We start from the raw sequence: 17,742 nt of genomic DNA on the forward strand, positions 1-17,742 counted from the left end.
TTAAAGAAGCGCCAGGCCTGCCTTGTTGCACCATCAAAACGTCTTTCTGAACTTTCCATTTTCACACAGGAACATCTGAGATGTTGCTAAATGAAGTGTGGTTGGTCAGGCTACTGTTGCATGTAGCTTGTAGCTCATTTAATGACTTTTGGGCCTACATTTTAGTAGTTCTTCCAGTCTGAATGCAGGAGATACTTGACACTCTGGAGTCCTATGGATTGGTCCCTCATCAGCCCTTTCCTTTTCTCCATTCAAACAGAAGATTTAAATATAGTAAAACATGGTCAACTAGAATCACTCACACCTCCCATTAGTTCTTCTTACCCTTGTATCATTGTCACACACCTCCTGGGGTCTACTAAGGCACCTCAGCAGACGGCAAGTGGCGACCACAGCAGGAAAGAAGGGCGAGGAGGTGGAGGAAGAGGAAGAAGAGGATTATGTGGTGGAGAAGGTTTTGGACCGCAGAGTGGTGAAGGGAAGAGTAGAGTGTCTGCTGAAATGGAAGGGGTTCTCAGAGTAAGTATGAGTCTAGAATATTAATGCTTGGTGTTCTTGGTCCTGAGATATTAAACATATGCAAATAAGGTGTCAGCTTGGTATCATGCCCTCAAAGTTGAAGGTTGGTATTTTGACACTAAAGTGCAGACCACAATAACCTTAATAACCCTAAGATGGCAATAGAAAAAAGGAATAATAGTAATGATAATTAGCGTGAGAAGGATTGTCTACACAACAAAGTGTGAGGAGATGTTCTTCTGTCTGCACTCACCTTTCCAGTGAGGAGAACACATGGGAGCCGCAAGAAAACCTGGACCTGGACCTTATCACCGGTACCTGCAGAAACACGAGGAGACGGAGGAGAAGAAGAAGGTGGCAAGAGGAAAGGTGTCAGGGAGGAGGAGGTGAGTGAAGGAAAGAGGGTACTCCAGACTGAAGAGTCCCAGAAATCTAATCTCAATATTAATGAATGCACACAGAGGGTTTCACAAATGTCTTTTAGGATTTATACATTTTACCGTAATTCCTAAAAGAAAAACCAGTAGTCGATTAAACTGCGCCCTCTGATAGTGGTCGGGGGGGGCAACTCTGTAAATAAAGGCCGGGAAAAACAGTTTTGATAATCTCCTCGGTGCCTTTCATATAAGTGCAGTCAGTCACGTTATCGTAATGTACGTTTCTACCAATTTAACTTAACAGATTCAACAATATTCATGCTTTGTTTTTTGGATTATGGTTCTCATGTAAAGATTATTTGTGAGCAAATTTAGATTTTTATCTAATTAAGAAACAAAGAGTTGCCAACCAATCCCTGAGATGAGAGGCTGATAAAGCACTACCAATCCCAGACCATCAACCGGTTGTTACGCCTGGCTCAAGGCCGGTAACAAAAAGGCCACGCAGATCTATCATTCAATTTTATTTAGATAGCGCTAAATCACAACAACAAAGAGCAGGTCTAGACCCGAAACAAACAGGCCACGCAGATAGTTAATCCAAACTTTATTAACACACACACAGCTTAACCATGGTAATGCTTATGATGTCACCCTACAAGTGTTCTCTGGGATTGAGGTCCGGGGACTGGGCTGGCTGCTCCATAACATCAATCTGGTTCCTCTGGAACCAAGACTTTGCTCCTTCCTGGTGTGTTTGTGGGGCTTGTCTTGTTGAAAGACCCGTTTCAAGGCATTTCCTCTTCAGCATAAGGCAACATGACCTCTTCAAGTATTCTGATGTATTGAAACTGATCACGATCCCTGGTATGTGATATACCGGCCCAACACCACAGTATGAGAAACATCCCATAACCACCGTGCTTTACTGTCTTCACAGTGGACTGGGGCTTGATTTCAGTGCAGGGGGGTCGGAGGACATACTGTCTTCGGCTCCTAGACCCAAAAAGAACAGTTTCCCTCTCATCAGTCCCCACAATGTTGCTCCATTTCTCCTTGACCAGTCAATGTTCCTTTGGTTGTTTCCCACGTCGGTCAGGCGTTGGATGCCATTTCAAGGCAATTGAAATAATTTTGGCTGAGCAGCTTATAATCTTCTGCACTTCTTTATCTGTTTTCCTCTCTCATATCAACTTTTTAATCAAAGTCTTCTGTTCCTCAGAGCAATGGCTGGAACGAGCCATTTTGCTGAGTATTTCAGTGTGAAATGCACTTTAACCAGCATGCACAACATATGCTTCCTTAGATTAGATTAGATTAGATTATACTTTATTTATCCCACGACGGGAAATTCTGTCGTTACAAGTAGCAGCATAGCAGCAACAGCAAAAAACAGAAAAACAAAACAATAACACACAAACAAGTAGCACGAAAGAAATACAAGGCAAGAAATACAAGGCAAGAAATACAGGCAAGAAATAGACAATGAAATATGGTAGACTGAGTAAGTAAAATGCCGTCAAACAAAAGGAATTTAAAGTGCGGTTGCCATGATAAGAGAAAACAATATGCGGTGTAAGTGACGTTAAAATTAAGTTAAGTGAAGTGTAATTAGAGCAAGAAGCAAGAGTCGTAGCATAATTTAAATTATATTAACCTGAGACCATAAATATTGAAAAGTAAGTACTTGTAATAAATAATATAAATACCAATATTAAAGATAAACAGAAAGTGTGTGATGTAGATGGGAGAAAAACAGGAACAGAAAACTACAACACTATCAGGTAGAGCAGGTGTTGTAGAGTCCGACAGCGGCCGGGATGAAGGACCTGCGGTACCTCTCCTTCTTACACCGTGGGTGTATCAGGTGTGGGTGTATTCCTTCCTTCCTTAAATGTGTATATATACAGTATATAGATTAAATATGGGCCATAACTGACACCTGTTTCTTCACAGAATCAATCAGCTCACTAATTGAACACAACACTGCTATTAAGTTGAACATGCTCCTTTCAATTACAGATTCAATTCTACAGAATGAGCAGCATGCATACCATGACTATTGGTTTTCTAGGACTCTACAACACTTACTAGTAAATGATATGCCATGTAGAAATATCACTTTTTCCCAAAAAATGATTAATGAGTTTAGTGATGCTATTATTTTGAACACAACTGTACATCAAAGCTATTTTTTAAACATCCTTGACCACGACATATGCGCCTGTGTTTTTCAGAGGCGTCAGTGATGCTCAGCAGTTTTATTCCAGAGCACAGCAGAAAGCTCTGCTGAGCTTCAGAAATGCTTCAGGAAATGGAGCTTGTGTGGACAATACCACATTCCACTACCATATTACTTACTTACACAATACTGCTGGCTATACAAGTTTGATTTAGCAAAAACAACAACCTAAAACAAAAGGTCAAAGGTCAACTGGTGCCCCTCATTGCTATTGCCTATCAGGAACAATGGTTCCAATTTACTTTACTGGAGTAGAGCTGTTCCAGCAACATGAAGAGAACACGGTAACCCCTACAGATACCAGTGAAAGCTAAAAATCTGTGGGAAAATGTTACAGTTACAACTCTCCCGGCACAAAGAGTCCCGGATGATCCCCAATTTGTTATCGGCTGGCTAAAGGCTGGCAACAAAATGGAGGCCACACATAAATTGATCAAAAGTAGTTTATTTATCACAAACTAACCAACAATGGATGCATGGATTCCCATAATGCAACTCCATAATAGTGATGTTGGCAGATAATTAACCCTCATGTCGTCCTCGGGTCAAAATGACCCGTTGTCCTACATCAGTGTTCTTTTTAATTACCCAAAATAACATGATTGATTCCACACAGCGCTCTTTGCCAAGTACAAATCTCTACTTTCATTAATTTTGGGGTGTATTATTCAATTATATAGCATTTGGAGAAAACGTTGAAGTGTTTTTAAATAGTATTGAGTAAAGTTGAACTATTCCAGTCTGTGATTATCATCAACATCCATTCCTTTAAGTTTATTCTAAATAATTCCTAATTTCTGCTTTTCTCACTCAAACATTAGGTATAATTTCCTATACATGAGGTTTATTGACCATAAATTCCAAAAATAACTGTAAAAAAGTAAAAGTTAATAAGTTGGTGTAATGTATTGTTAAACGTCAAAAAAGTGACAAAAACTGAAGAAAAATTTAAAACATTCCTACAAAGCCTCAACAAAAGTGTTAATTTTCAATTTTAAAGGGAAGACAACACAAGGACTAAGAAAAGTATTGCGTCAGTCAAACAATGTTCCATAGACATGCTCTAAATGTTGTTTCTAGTTTAACATAGAGCTCTACAGCATGGCACCTCACTAACTCACTCTCTTGGTTTTTCTCTGTTGATAGAAACGGAGAGGAAGAGGAGTCAAACGTCACCGCTGTCAGCACTGTGACAAATCCTTCACATCAGGATATTTAAAGATTCATCAGAGAGTTCACACTGGAGAGAAGCCTTACAGCTGTGATCAATGTGGGGAAACCTTTTCTCAGAGGGGACACCTTAAAACTCACCAGCGCATTCACACTGGAGAGAAGCCGTACAGCTGTGAACAATGTGGGGAAACCTTTTCTCAGAGTAGTAGCCTTAATACTCACCGGCGCACTCACACTGGAGAGAAGCCGTACTGGTGTGAACAATGTGGGGAAACCTTTTCTCGTAGCAGTAACCTTAAAAGACACCAGCGCATTCACACTACCTCGTTGTGAACATGTTTCAGAGCCAAGCTGTTTCCTCCTCCTCATGCCCTGATAGCTGTGTTGTTATATTCTGATCTTCTCTCCACATTGAAGGCTGACCAGCAGTAACTTTATCTTCTGAGCAGCATGTATGTTATTGTGGATCAGCTGGACTGTTTTCTGCCTTTCTTCAGAACCATCTACCATTTAGGCACCAGAATCGGTGCCTGAACCCATAATTTTAAAAATATATCTTTTAAATGTATATGTTTAAAAAAAAAAAAAAGGGAGCACAAAAAGACAGTAAGCAACATTTAAGAATGGCTTGTTTATTTCTATATGGTCCAAATTAAATGTAAAAAAATGTAATAATAATCCAGTAAATTGCTGCTAAATGACAAAAACAACCACTAGATGGAAAAGGCAGCGCTGGTATTTCAGTAGCACCGAAATGAGGTCCCAAAATCCCCGTTACTATTCGGTCCGACCGGGTGTTAAGGCACCGGTGCCGTACTAGCACCTGTGCCGTACTAGCACCGGGTTTCGGTACCCAACCCTAACCACAATGTACCCACCGTGGGAAGGAGAAGGCCCAAAGGAGAAACATTAAGTCGTTTAAAGACATGTTTGAAACTTTTTTTATTTTGGTTTTATTTTGTAAAAACTTTCTTCTCATCTCTAGAAACATACACATTTTTTTGGGCTGACAGGATGTCAGTGTAATTTTCATTTTAGGAATACATTTTTGTCACCCTTATAATGTAAATTGGTTCAAACAGTCCTCTCATCATTACCAACACACTAGAAGTTGGCCATTTTTAATTGTACGTGTTCAAGTTATTGTTGTTTTGTAGTTTCTTATGTTTGTATTGTACTGTTAAAATGGCCTAAATGTTTAATAAGGTCAATAAAGTGCAATTTGTTTACCTTTTACGAGTGCAAGCATTTTTCTCAGCTAAAAGAAAACAAGGTGCTCTTCTGAAAATGCAAAATCTAAATCAGTTCATCTGTCATGTTGTTGTCCTTCCTGGTCTTAGTGTAGCTATGTGTGTTTTCAAAAACTGGCAGATGATCACTGACATAATTTGTTATTAGTCCACTTTCAACTTTATAGACAGTGACGTTGGTAAATATATTATCAATTAGTGTAGAAGTATTGGTTGTAATTCTGGTTGGTCGAGTGATTGAGGGATACAAACCGGGACTGTACACCAGATTATGAACTCTGTTGTTTTGTTGTGGTCTTGTGGGTTGAGCAAGTCAATATTGAAATCTCAGCAGATAAAAAACATTTTGAAATTACTGAATATTACTGAATATTCTGTAATTATTTCCTTAAACATGTCATTATTCGATCCCGGTTTCCTATACATGCAGCTCATTAGAATGTTTTTAGATTTTTCCATTTCAATTTGTACTGTGATGCATTCCATGATTGTATTTAAAACAAAATACATTTTAGTAACTATTTGACATTAATATCTTGGGTCAATATATAATGCAACCCCCCACCCTTTGATTGTTTCCTATTCATGAATGATAGTTCATATCCCTTAATCTCCACCAACTCCGGTTGTTCTACCGTGAGCCAAGTCTCCGTTATTGCAAATGCTGTGAACAATGTGTTCCTCTTGTTTCAGGTACTGTTTGATTTTTTAAAGGTTTGCGATAAGGCTCCTGCAGTTAAAAGTCAGCCCATGAAGTTTGATGTAAATTTTACAATTTCTTGCCCATGTTGCCTGGGTCTTGTTTTGCTTCTGAGTATGAGTGCTTTCTTGGCAATATCAGCATTTTTCTTGCTGAAGTGTTCGCTGAAGTAAACTTGGGTGCCTTTTAATTTCCTTCCTTGTCTGAGGAGTGCTGACTTTTTCTTTCTGTTGGTGAACCGGATTATTACCAATGCAGATGCTGTTTGTTTTTGCTCGGCAGAGTATTACAATCCTCAATGTCCCCGCTATCAACATAAATGCCTTTTCTGTCCAAAAATCAGGCCTGGCCTGTTGTTCCAGCATCTCCTTCTCTTCCTCGGTAGCTTCACTCGGACTGGCAGTGGTATATCCAGCATCCGCGGCCACCCTGGCATAGTTCTGTTGTTTGGTTCTCCGGCCGCTGATAATCACACATATTGCTCGAGGTCAGCAGCTCGATTCTACAGAAAACCAATCTTCTCCACGCTTTGCCTCTTTAGCATTTTTATTTCACTTATCAGATCCATGATTTTCTTCTGTTGCTCTGCAACAGTTGAAATCTCCGCCGACAAGAAGTCCAGAGATTTCTTGATCTCCTCAACCTCATCGGGTAGGATTGCATTTTTCTTAGGCGGCATATTCCCCTGGGCCTGGTGGTAGCTGGCGGCACCAGAGCACCTGAGATGTCAAGGTTTCAATCTCCACTTCTTATGCGGATTATGTCTAACTATGTCGTAAATAGTAGAGGCGAGGCCTCAAAACCGAGAATATACTCGGGCGTTATATTTTAATAGGATTTTTTCCAGCTGTTGCATTTATCAATGTACGATCATTCTTACGCTCTGACTGGTGTGATACAAACGTTTCATGAATCTCACGTAAAGCCTGTTGTAAGAGGATTTCTGCGCTCATATCTGCGCTGGATTTCTACGTTAGGTTGATAAATGAGGGCTATTAGCTCTAAAGATTTGATTCAATACATAACTGAAGTGAACACACGAATGAGAAGCACAATGGTGTTATTTGTTTACCTTGTCATAAGCTAAAGCCTTTTTCCAAAGCTACAAGAAAACAAGGTGCTCTTCTGCAAACGCACAGCTGGGAGTGCTTGAGAGCACTTTGAGGTGCAGAGGGATTTTCGTCTGAGATGCTTCGGGTGTGTTTAGGTGTGAGCCCAAATAGTCATCGAACAACAAAGACAAGAGAGCGATCATGCGGGGGAACCGGGGTATTGATGTCCTGTCCATGCAACCGATGGATATGATCAAAACCTGTATACAGCCCAACCACTTACCAATCACATCACTGGAAAGTCAATATTACTACAGGGTCCTGACCGGGTAGTGGATGTTGATTTGGCAAAATGGACAGTAGACTACCAGAACATGATATTCCTCATATGTCATAACCTCTTGATGCATCACCCTTTCAGAGTGTCTATCAGTGTGTCTCCAGCAGAGGATGGTTTCAATCCATCTACCTCTGGGTTATGGGCCCAGCACGCTTCCGCTGCGCCACTCTGCTAAAAATCAGCCCAGATGGGACTTGAACCCACTAGGCCACTGGGGCTTTACATTAACCATGTACACCAGTTCAGGAGAAATACATATACAGCGACTCCTAGTGGTTATGTATGCCAAATTTAAAGGGACTCCCTCTAGGCATTCAGAGATATTGCATTCACTTCACAAGAATCAGGAACATGGAGGCAGCAGTTGTCTCCAACCACAGATCCAGAGCCAGAAACACCTGCAGGAAGCGATCGGAGCTGCTTAATTTTCACAAGTACAAAAGGCTCGGCCAAACAGCAAAGCCCACCAAAAAGAGTTTCATCTCATCGGGGGGTTCCCCTTCAAGGAAGTCTTTAGTAAAAGGCGAAAGACTTGTGTATTGTGAAGAGAAACCAGAGTGAGTACAGCCGTCTGATCGAGAGCAGCAGAAAACCCTAGACGACCCAGTCCAAACCATCACGGTAAGCCTCACTGGGTGTCCAAACTAAAATGATAAGAGGCAACTTGGTAGACTCCTTACTGATGTTTATATCTGCACTCACAATGCCCTTTTTTTAAACACCAGCCAATCACAAGTGATACATGTGAATAATTAAGGTGTGAGAAATCAGGAAGCTCACATAAAAGATAGTTGTAAAGTCTACCAAATGTTTAACTTTACAACCCGTAAGCTGCTGGAACCTTGGCTGCCACATGTTCCCTTACCATCCCTCACAATGTGATTCACAGATTGTCCAGCCCATGGTTATGAACAGCTTTTAGATTCAGATTTTACTTTTTTTAAATCAAGGCATTAAGATCACTTTCCAAAAGATGATTTTTTTTAATTCCTCTTTTAGTCAACTTCAGCATGGGTTCCTAAACGAATGCATACCACTGTATGCATGTATACCCGCATGCAATTCAAATGTAGGCCAATATGTACTTAAAAAAAGAAACAGACCCGTTTTGACACAAAAACAGAATTTGACAGCAGAAAGCACCAATTTAAGGACAGAGAAATTAGGAATATCACATAAAAAATAGTGACAAGGTCTACCAAATGTTGCTGTTGGTTGATTGGTTGCCACCGGTTCCCAAACCTTTCCTCGGAATGTCACTCACAGATTTTCCAGCCCCTGAGCTTGAACAGCAGAGCAGAGTGGCGCAGCGGGAGCGTGCTGGGCCCATAACCCAGAGGTTGATGGATCAAAACCATCCTCTGCTATTTGGTATACTTTGGAGCAGTATTAAGTGTGTTCATGTTTATCAAAGCATCTGTTTCTGAAGTGAAATGTCTACATTTGCTGAAGAGTAAACTTAATGTCAAGTTAATTTCATCTATAAAAATGGAAACTACAGTTCTCATACCTGCCGTAACACCCATAAAAACATAATGCAATAAATATACTACATTTAAAGTGCTTGTTATGCTATCTGATAGCCTGTACTCGGATTGAATACAACTCCTCAGCTCACCGCACTGCGTTCTGTGATAGTCACACGCTCTGGGCCCTGAGGCCATTTTTACAGTTTCATTTCCGTCTGGATTCATTTAATAAAAAAGCTTGTAAAACATCAACCCTGATGTCTACAGTCAAGATATCATTTTTTTAGGACAAACTGGGTTATTGGAATATTTGGGTTGCAGTGAGGTCACTTGCATGTTAAAAATGGTTGTAGGGCCTTAAAGATAAATAAATAAATAAATAAATAAATCTTCCAGATATGTATTGATATCACAGACATATAAGTAAAACCTAAGCCCTTTTCCTTTCTAAAACACTTCTCATATGTCTTGGGAGCAGAGATGGGAAATAACGAAGTACAAATACTTCGTTACTGTACTCAAGTAGATTTTTCTGATATTTTTACTTTACTTTACTATTTATTTTTGTGGCGACTTTTTACTTCTACTCCTTACATTTTAACACAAATATCGGTACTTTCTACTCCTTACATTTTAAAAATTGGCTCGTTACTTTCGTTTTGTACAAGAGGTTATGTCGGAAAATAGCGCGGACACGCGCCACACACCGCGAGCGGGTGTGCGCGCCACACGGAGAGAGAAAAGTGAGAGAAGTGAAAAGGAGCTGTCCGAAGGATAACCAGCTGAGATCGTGTGTGTGCGTCTTTGAGAACTGTAAGTCGTATAACTCATGTTGTCAGTTCACTTAAGCCTGTTACTGGTCTATAGTTCTTCACATTTAAAGTAAGTTAGCTAGTGGTTTTGGTGTGTTCTTCACCTGTTAGCTGGGCTGCACGTTGATCTTAATCAACAGTTTCACCAGCTTTATTCGCATGAGTTTTTTTTTTTTTTTTGACCGAACTTCAGATTCTGTAATTCAAATGAGAAGTGGATAGAAACTTAGCTAGAGAGAAGTTGTCTCCGTCTGTTTTAACAGACACACCTGGGGCCAAGTTGGACACCAGATTCACCTTTAATCCAGTCCTAATCTAGTCCTCAACTTTCACATTATTTCACTGGAGTTATCCTTATTATTGTTTACGTCATCAATACCATATTCAATCTAAATGGATGGGAATATATCTACTGTACGTTGCATTTGACGCACGACTAAGACAACTCAACAGATTCAGCATTCTGCATTAATTCACAGCAAATCATTGTGCCTTGATGGTGCTAACGTTAGCACATAGTAGCATGGACGGTGCTAACGTTAGCACATAGTAGTATGGATGGCGCTAACGTTAGCACATAGTAGCATGGATGGTGTTAACGTTAGCACATAGTAGTATGGATGGTGCTAACGTTAGCCCATAGTAGTATGGATGGTGTTAACGTTAGCACATAGTAGTATGGATGGTGCTAACGTTAGCACATAGTAGTATGGATGGCACTAACGTTAGCACATAGTTGTATGGAGGGCGACATGATTGAAAAAGAAGAAAACAGCAAGACATTCCCATCATCCTCGGCCTTATCTGAGAGAGATGTTTGAGACAGTAGGCATCAAGAAGGACTCCTGGCCAATGTGCTGGGGAACTTCTTCATTAATGTCTGTTTAGTCATTCATATTTAAATCCTTTACTTTATTTCCAGAAGCCATATTTGAGCACACACCTACATGTAGATTAATTTAAATGTTAGGGGGAAAGATTAAAAATAAAAACTGGATCTGTTAATTCTCACAGAATCACAACTGAATTCATATCTTGCTAATAAGTCAGAATCTTATTAACCTGGAGTCCCAGTTTGAGTCATATAGTTTGAGTCCTCCGTTACTTTGGGACTTGGTAATGAATTAAATGCTAACAGAATCACATCCTTAAATTTAGCTACAGCACTATCAGATAGACATCTTGTATAGGACGTTTTGCCTAACGGCGTGTAGTTCAGCAGTATAAACTCAAAAGTTATCAAACAGTGGTCAGATAAAAAGGCATTCTGTGGGAACACTATTAAATGTTTAATTTCAACACCATATACCAGAACAAGATCGAGGGTGTGATTAAAAAGGTGAGTCGGTTTATGAACACTTTGAGAGAAGCCAATAGAATCTAATAGAGAGATAAACGCAGTGCTAAGGCTATCATTCTCATCGTCCACATGAATATTAAAATCCCCTACAATAATAACTTTGTCCGTTTTTAGCACTAAGTTTGACAGAAACTCTGCAAATTCGGATAAGAATTCAGAGTATGGACCAGGTGCTCGGTACACTATAACAAATAGAACTGGATGCATTGATTTCCAACTTGGGTGTGAAAGACTAAGAACAAGACTTTCAAATGAGTTATAATTTAGTTTAGGTTTAGGTTAGCACACATGTTGGTGTGTAATCGTGGTTGCTAAAGTTCATGTACTTTATATACCGTATAATAAATAGCGACCGGGGCCCCTAACACATGCAAATGTTAGCTAACGCTACCAGGAAACTTAACCTACCCTTTTGTGTCGGCAAACAATAATTTGCTCCTGTTTTTTTAGCGGTGATTTTTGTTGCTTCTGGTTGTGGCAAGTAGCCAACGTGCTGTTGTAAGTTGCGTTGAAAATTACATCATCACGCGTAGCTATGGTGACCAGCCACGCTGAGGCGTTACCCAGTCTGCAATGAAAACGGACGCAGAATGCGTCGAGGCGAGTCGAGGCGAGTCAAGTTGAGCTGTTACCAGCAGTGGAAAAACGGCAAAAGATCAACACTGTTTGCATAGAATGGTGTGAGAAGCCAGGTACTCCCAATGCTCTCTGAACGTAGAGCTAGTGGGGCAATGGGTAATGTGTCTGACTACAGATCACAAGATGTTAGTGTCATGGGCCCGCTGCTGTCTATGTCTGTCTTCCTTTTTTCCTGTGTGTCTGTCTGTATTACTGTCGTCCACTAGAGGACTCCATTGAGGAACCTGGTCCGGAGGCGTGTCCACACTCTGCCATCCGCTTTCCACACAGCTGCAACCCATCCTCATCAATCCAGCTCCACAGCTGCTAACCATCCTCATCAGTCCAGCTCCACAACTGCTAACCATCCTCATCAGTCCAGCTCCACAGTATATATACCCGGGCCGACCACCTCTTCGGCGCCAGTTTGTACTAACCCTCTAAGTGGTAACTAGGCCAGTCATTAGTACACGCTGCTCTCTAAACCTTGCTTCTGACTAACTTTTTTTGTTCTCTTCACAGTGTTCTACATGCGATCTGTTGCTGATTTTAATTAACAACTGACTGGAGATGATCCGTGATCTAAACGGATTTAGTCTCTGACTTTTTAACGTCACTATCAGCCACACAACATGTGTTCTGGACAGAATAAGTCTTTAAATCAGACAAATAGCAGTTAAAATCCATCCAATTAAAAAACAAAAAGTTTATATAAAACGTCATCATGTTGTAAACCAATTAGGTGTTAAATCAGCTGAGAAGCCGGCGTTTCCCAGCATGCTCTGGGTCCACCTGGCTCTTGCAGTCGGTGAAAAGCAACTGCGCCGCCTGCGTCTCAGAACTGCGGCCGCCTTGCTCTCGTGAGATTTCCGTTGCCCACGTGTGCATGACGTCAGAGCAAGTCGGGATCAAGTCGGACACAAATCTAACCGGCATGCAACGGGCGCCGATCGCCGGTGATCGATTCTGCGCAGACCTGGCTCATCTCGAACAAGCCTATTGATAGAAACTGGACAACTTAGCCTAAAGGTCCTGCAGGAGGCCCCACATTTTGGACTACAACAAAGATTTGACTGGCTTTCTGTACACTTGCCAACAAAGATCACCACTGATTGCATACAATGGTGTGAGAACGTAGCTAGTGCTAATGCTAAACGTAGGGCTAGTGGCGCAATGGATAACATGTCTGACTACAGATCAGAAGATTCTAGGTTTGACTCCTGGCTAGCTCGTAGTGCTCTTCAGCGACTAAATCTCTTGTTTGTCATTTCCAACTTTACCCCCCAGGACAAACTCTACAAAGAAAACGTACATCTATAAAGAGCCAAATGATGAGTACTTATTGTTTCAACATGCGTGTAAAGTCATCTAAGTCTCTAAGTGTCAGTCAACGACAGCAATAATCAAGCTTCTGTTTTTGCTTGCTAATCATCTTTCCTTGAAAAAAAATGTCCCTGAAGGAGAGGATCTGCAGTGCTAGATAAACCATCCATAAAAGTTTAATTTGTTAGTCAACAATCTGTGAAAGCGGGAAAATATCAGTTGATATTCCGAGTTCCCACTATGCTTTCACAACAACAAGGCCCTGCTGGTACCAAGTGGCCGTGATCGTATAGTGGTTAGTACTCTGTGTTGTGGCCGCAGCAACCCCGGTTTGAATCCGGTTCACGGCAGCTTTGTAAAGCCAGTTTTCTTTTATGCCTCCAAATTGTTCCATCCTCCGCTTCATTTTACATTGATAGAAACTGCAAAGCAGGGGTGGCCAACTAGTCAAGGAACAGCAAGAGACTTGGTATTTAAGACTACAAACTGACTATGTGACAGATGTGTAATCTGTCATGTCCTGCCTTCTGAAGCTCTAGCCAGGAGCCATTCCTCGCCTAAAACAATATGAGTTATTCCAGTAAGTGAAAAGGAAACTCACATCTACAAAGATAAATTAGATAGTTATGACTCCCTGATGGTCTAGTGGCTAGGATTTGGCGCTCTCACCGCCGCGACCCGGATTCAATTCCCGGTCAGGGAATGGTCTGGCTTGACAGATACAGGTGTCACATTTTAAAGAGTAAGTTTTGGTTGGTGTAGATTTTTCAAATTCTTCCTCACTAGTTTAACGCTAGAACCCCAACACTTTTAAAGAGTACCGTTTCCTTTAAATCAGACCCCCGACAGCGGATGTATCCTTTTGTCATCATTGATGGATCATAAACACTTCATCTGCCTCTATCTCAATAACAATTCTTTTCATTTTTTCAAACAGTAACTTGTAATGGAAAATTATATTTAAACAATTATTTTCATATTAATTATTCATGATAAGATCTCCAATGCCTCTCAGAGTATATGACTTCTGTATCTTTCCTCTGTGTCTTCTCCTTGTAGGAGACAACTGAATTTGTTATGACTTTGCATTTTCCCACCACTGAGGGCTCCACTCGGAAATCAAAACAACAAGGAAGCAATTTAGACAGCTGGGGGACTTCCTTTGACACACCGAGCTCCTCGCTCCTCTATCTATCTATCTATCTATCTATCTATCTATCTATCTATCCATCTATCCATCTATCTATCTATATATCTATCTATCTATCCATTTATGTGCATCCATGTCCCAGAAATGCATGTTACTAACCTAGCTCTGGGGAGTCATTCCCCGGAGTCCTTATGTTCTTTTTCCCCAGCATGTTCCCTCGGATCAGAGAGGCTCCAAAATCATGGTAGCAGCTGTCGCCATGGTCCCGCTACACGTTCTGCGGTGCCCAGCTACGTCCTGCTGTGACTTGTAATGCTGCACAGTGCCCTGCTATGCCACAAACTACTACAAAGAACTGCTACAAACTACTATTTTTGTGACTGTTATTGCCACTCTTCATTCTGACCCCAACCGGTCGTCAGACACCGCCTACCAAGAGCCTGGGTCTGTCCGAGGTTTCCTCCTAAAAGGAAGTTGTTTGCTCTGGAGGAAACTACTAGAACTGTTGGGTCCTTGTAAATTATGGAGTGTGGTCTAGACCTACTCTATCTGTAAAGTGTCTTGAGATAACTTTTGTTATGAATTGATACTATAAATAAAATTGAATTGAATTTAATTGAACTTCTGTTTTTGCCCCCATTTTTCATGAGCAAATGGTGGTCACACCAGATTCTTCCCCCCTCCCCCGGACCCCCCTAATACAGTAAAACTGCACATTTTAGATTGGCCTACACCTGTGCAATAATCCTGCTGTCTAGCCAGCATCTTGGTTTGCCACACCTGTGAGGTGGATGGATTATCTTGGCAATCGAGAGGTACTCACTAGACAGATTTATGAACAATATTTGAGAGAAATAAGCCTTTTGTGTATATAGAAAAAGTCTTAGATCTTCGAGTTCAGCTCATGAAAATTGGGGGAAAAACAAGATTGTGATATCACGAAACATGTTTCTTTGTCATGACTGTTAATGTGTCTTCATCTTTTTTTTTTTTTTTTTCAACTTTGTACGTTTTCCGGTTTCTGAGAGTAGATGAATAAATCCTCAAGATAAAGTTTAATCATATTTATAGTTATGTTTCCCAGTAGGTGTGTCTCTAGTTCTGTGGAAAGACTCTGCTTGTTATGGTTTGGTGTTTTAGTTTTTTTATTATGGTAGTTTGTCTTCCTGTGCTTATTTCTCCGCCTAGTTTTGTCATGCCTTGTGATTATTGTATGGTATTTGTGGTCTTGTCTTGTTTTTCTTATTGTGTTCTCCCATTTACTGTCTGTATGTTCTGTTTCCTGTTTAACTTTAAAGGCTGGTCTCTGTCTCGTCTTGCCTTTCGCCTTACTTCCTGGATTTGAAAAAAAAAGTGTTGTAATCTTTCTCATGTGTGTGTGCTGCTGTGATTCCCTGTGTGTGTGTGTGTGTGTGTGTGTGTGTGTGTGTGTGTGTGTGTGTGTGTGTGTGTGTGGCATAGGCACATTTAACTAATGCACTCTTAAAATTCAATGAAATGTTGCGCTATTGACTTTAGACCAGGTTTTTGTCAATGGCGCAAACACTTTGGGCTGCCGCAAGATAGCAATTTGCGAAGAATTCACCTGAACACACCTCCCTGTAAGACCAGCACACCCATCGGTCTTAAAGTGGCAAAGACACTTGCATCGGGCTTTGGATGTGATGCAGGGCTGGAAGAAACTGTTCTAAAAACACAGGTATATTTTCTGTTGAGGAGCCTATTGCAGCTCCAGTAGGTGTGAAACACTGGGTATAAGCTTACCAACATAAAATAACGTGCATGTTGAGTGGTTTCCCCTCTTTCTGGAAGGGTTATTGAGAAAGAACATTTGAAAACCGAACATGTTGACAATTTTGCAGTGGGTTGTAGAACAAAATGACTCCAACCAGACTGTGGAAGAAGTAAATGTCATAAAAATCTGCAAAGTCTCTTGCTTCACAGGTAAAACACCTGTGTGTGGTATTAGCAGGGACAAATGCACTGGATTGGTTGAAGGGGAGGGAGAGGTACCAACCAGAGCATGATGAGGACGAAGAAATGCAGAAGTACAAGTTCACAAATACCATGAGGAAGTGAATGTCATGACCCTGTCAAGCGTTTTCTAGTAATTATATCTATATCTACACAATCTCTTCTGTCCTCTAGCTGTCATTTGTCTTTTGAAGTCTTTATCTTTGCTGCATCTCTATGTCTGGAATTAATGCTCAACTCATGTCTGTATCCACTCTGGCAGGTTTTAGGCATTTTTTTGTTGTTTGCAGACGGAGGAGGAAATGTTCCGCAATACAAGTCAATGGAGAATGCAGAGTTCTTTTCCCCTCAGGTGGGGGTGCGAATAATATGCCCTTATATATCTCTATTGCCAAACGGAAAGTAGATTGTAATCATCACAGCCTCAGTGAGCTCTACAATACACACTGCTGTGTGAGCTTTTTTTGGTGTTGGTGTGTGATATGTGAGTCTACTGACATACAAGAATGTTCATGTTGAGGGATTTCTGTTCCTTTTGAGACCATTACCACTGATGCTTTAAAGTCATAAGAAGCCAACACTGGATATTTTTTGTATGTCAGTAAGAAATCACTAATCCTCCACTTAAAACAATGCACTGTGTCCCACAAGTTAATGGTTCATTGATTTGTTGAATCCATTATTTGATCATTTCCCATTGCAAGCAACTACACTGACCAGAATTATAAACACTTTTGTTTTTGCCCCCATGTTTAATGAGCAAATGGTGGTCACACCAGGTGGATGTATTATCTCGGCAATGGAGAACAACTCACTAACACAGATTTAGATAGACTTGTGAACAATGTTTGAGATTAATACGCCCTTTTTACATAGTTGTTGTTACAGGTCCAATGTGACACATGTGACCGGTGGTTCCACAAGACATGTGTTAAACACATGGACCAGGGAAGCCCCGGTAGCAACACCTTCTGATGTCCCCCATGTACAAATGTGTAAATGAAATGTAGTTTTATCTTGAAATGGTTTGGTGTGGATGACTCGATGTCTGCAGATGTACAGTGGGGTAACTGACAGTAGGTCTATCAAAGTATGTGATGTGCCCTGCTGAAGTACATCCAGGCGATGTGCAACAGCGCCCTCTGCAGTCACAGTTCCTGATGGTCACAGCTTCTACACCACCTTAGATAGATAGATGGAGAGATAGATAGCCCTAGTTCAATATTTTTAGGCACTTTACAGTACAGTACACAACAGGTTGCAGCATTCTTAGTAGCTGGTTGTGTTTTACACAACATTTCCAAGAATCGTGTTGATGACATGAATTAGGAAAATGTTAGACTTAAGGAGAAGTGATGGTGAACTACTGCAGCATTCTAGGAA

At 40.8% G+C, this 17,742-nt stretch overlaps 1 non-coding gene across 1 annotated transcript; it reads right to left on the reverse strand.

The window, feature by feature from the left end:
- Positions 1–8,096: 8,096 nt before the first annotated feature.
- On the reverse strand, positions 8,097–8,214 carry LOC116677384 (U5 spliceosomal RNA). The gene has a single exon (XR_004328980.1). It is a non-coding gene; the product is annotated as a U5 spliceosomal RNA (small nuclear RNA).
- Positions 8,215–17,742: the final 9,528 nt, after the last annotated feature.

The sequence above is a fragment of the Etheostoma spectabile genome, unplaced genomic scaffold, assembly GCF_008692095.1.
Source record: "Etheostoma spectabile isolate EspeVRDwgs_2016 unplaced genomic scaffold, UIUC_Espe_1.0 scaffold00005045, whole genome shotgun sequence".
NCBI classification, from domain to species: domain Eukaryota; kingdom Metazoa; phylum Chordata; class Actinopteri; order Perciformes; family Percidae; genus Etheostoma; species Etheostoma spectabile.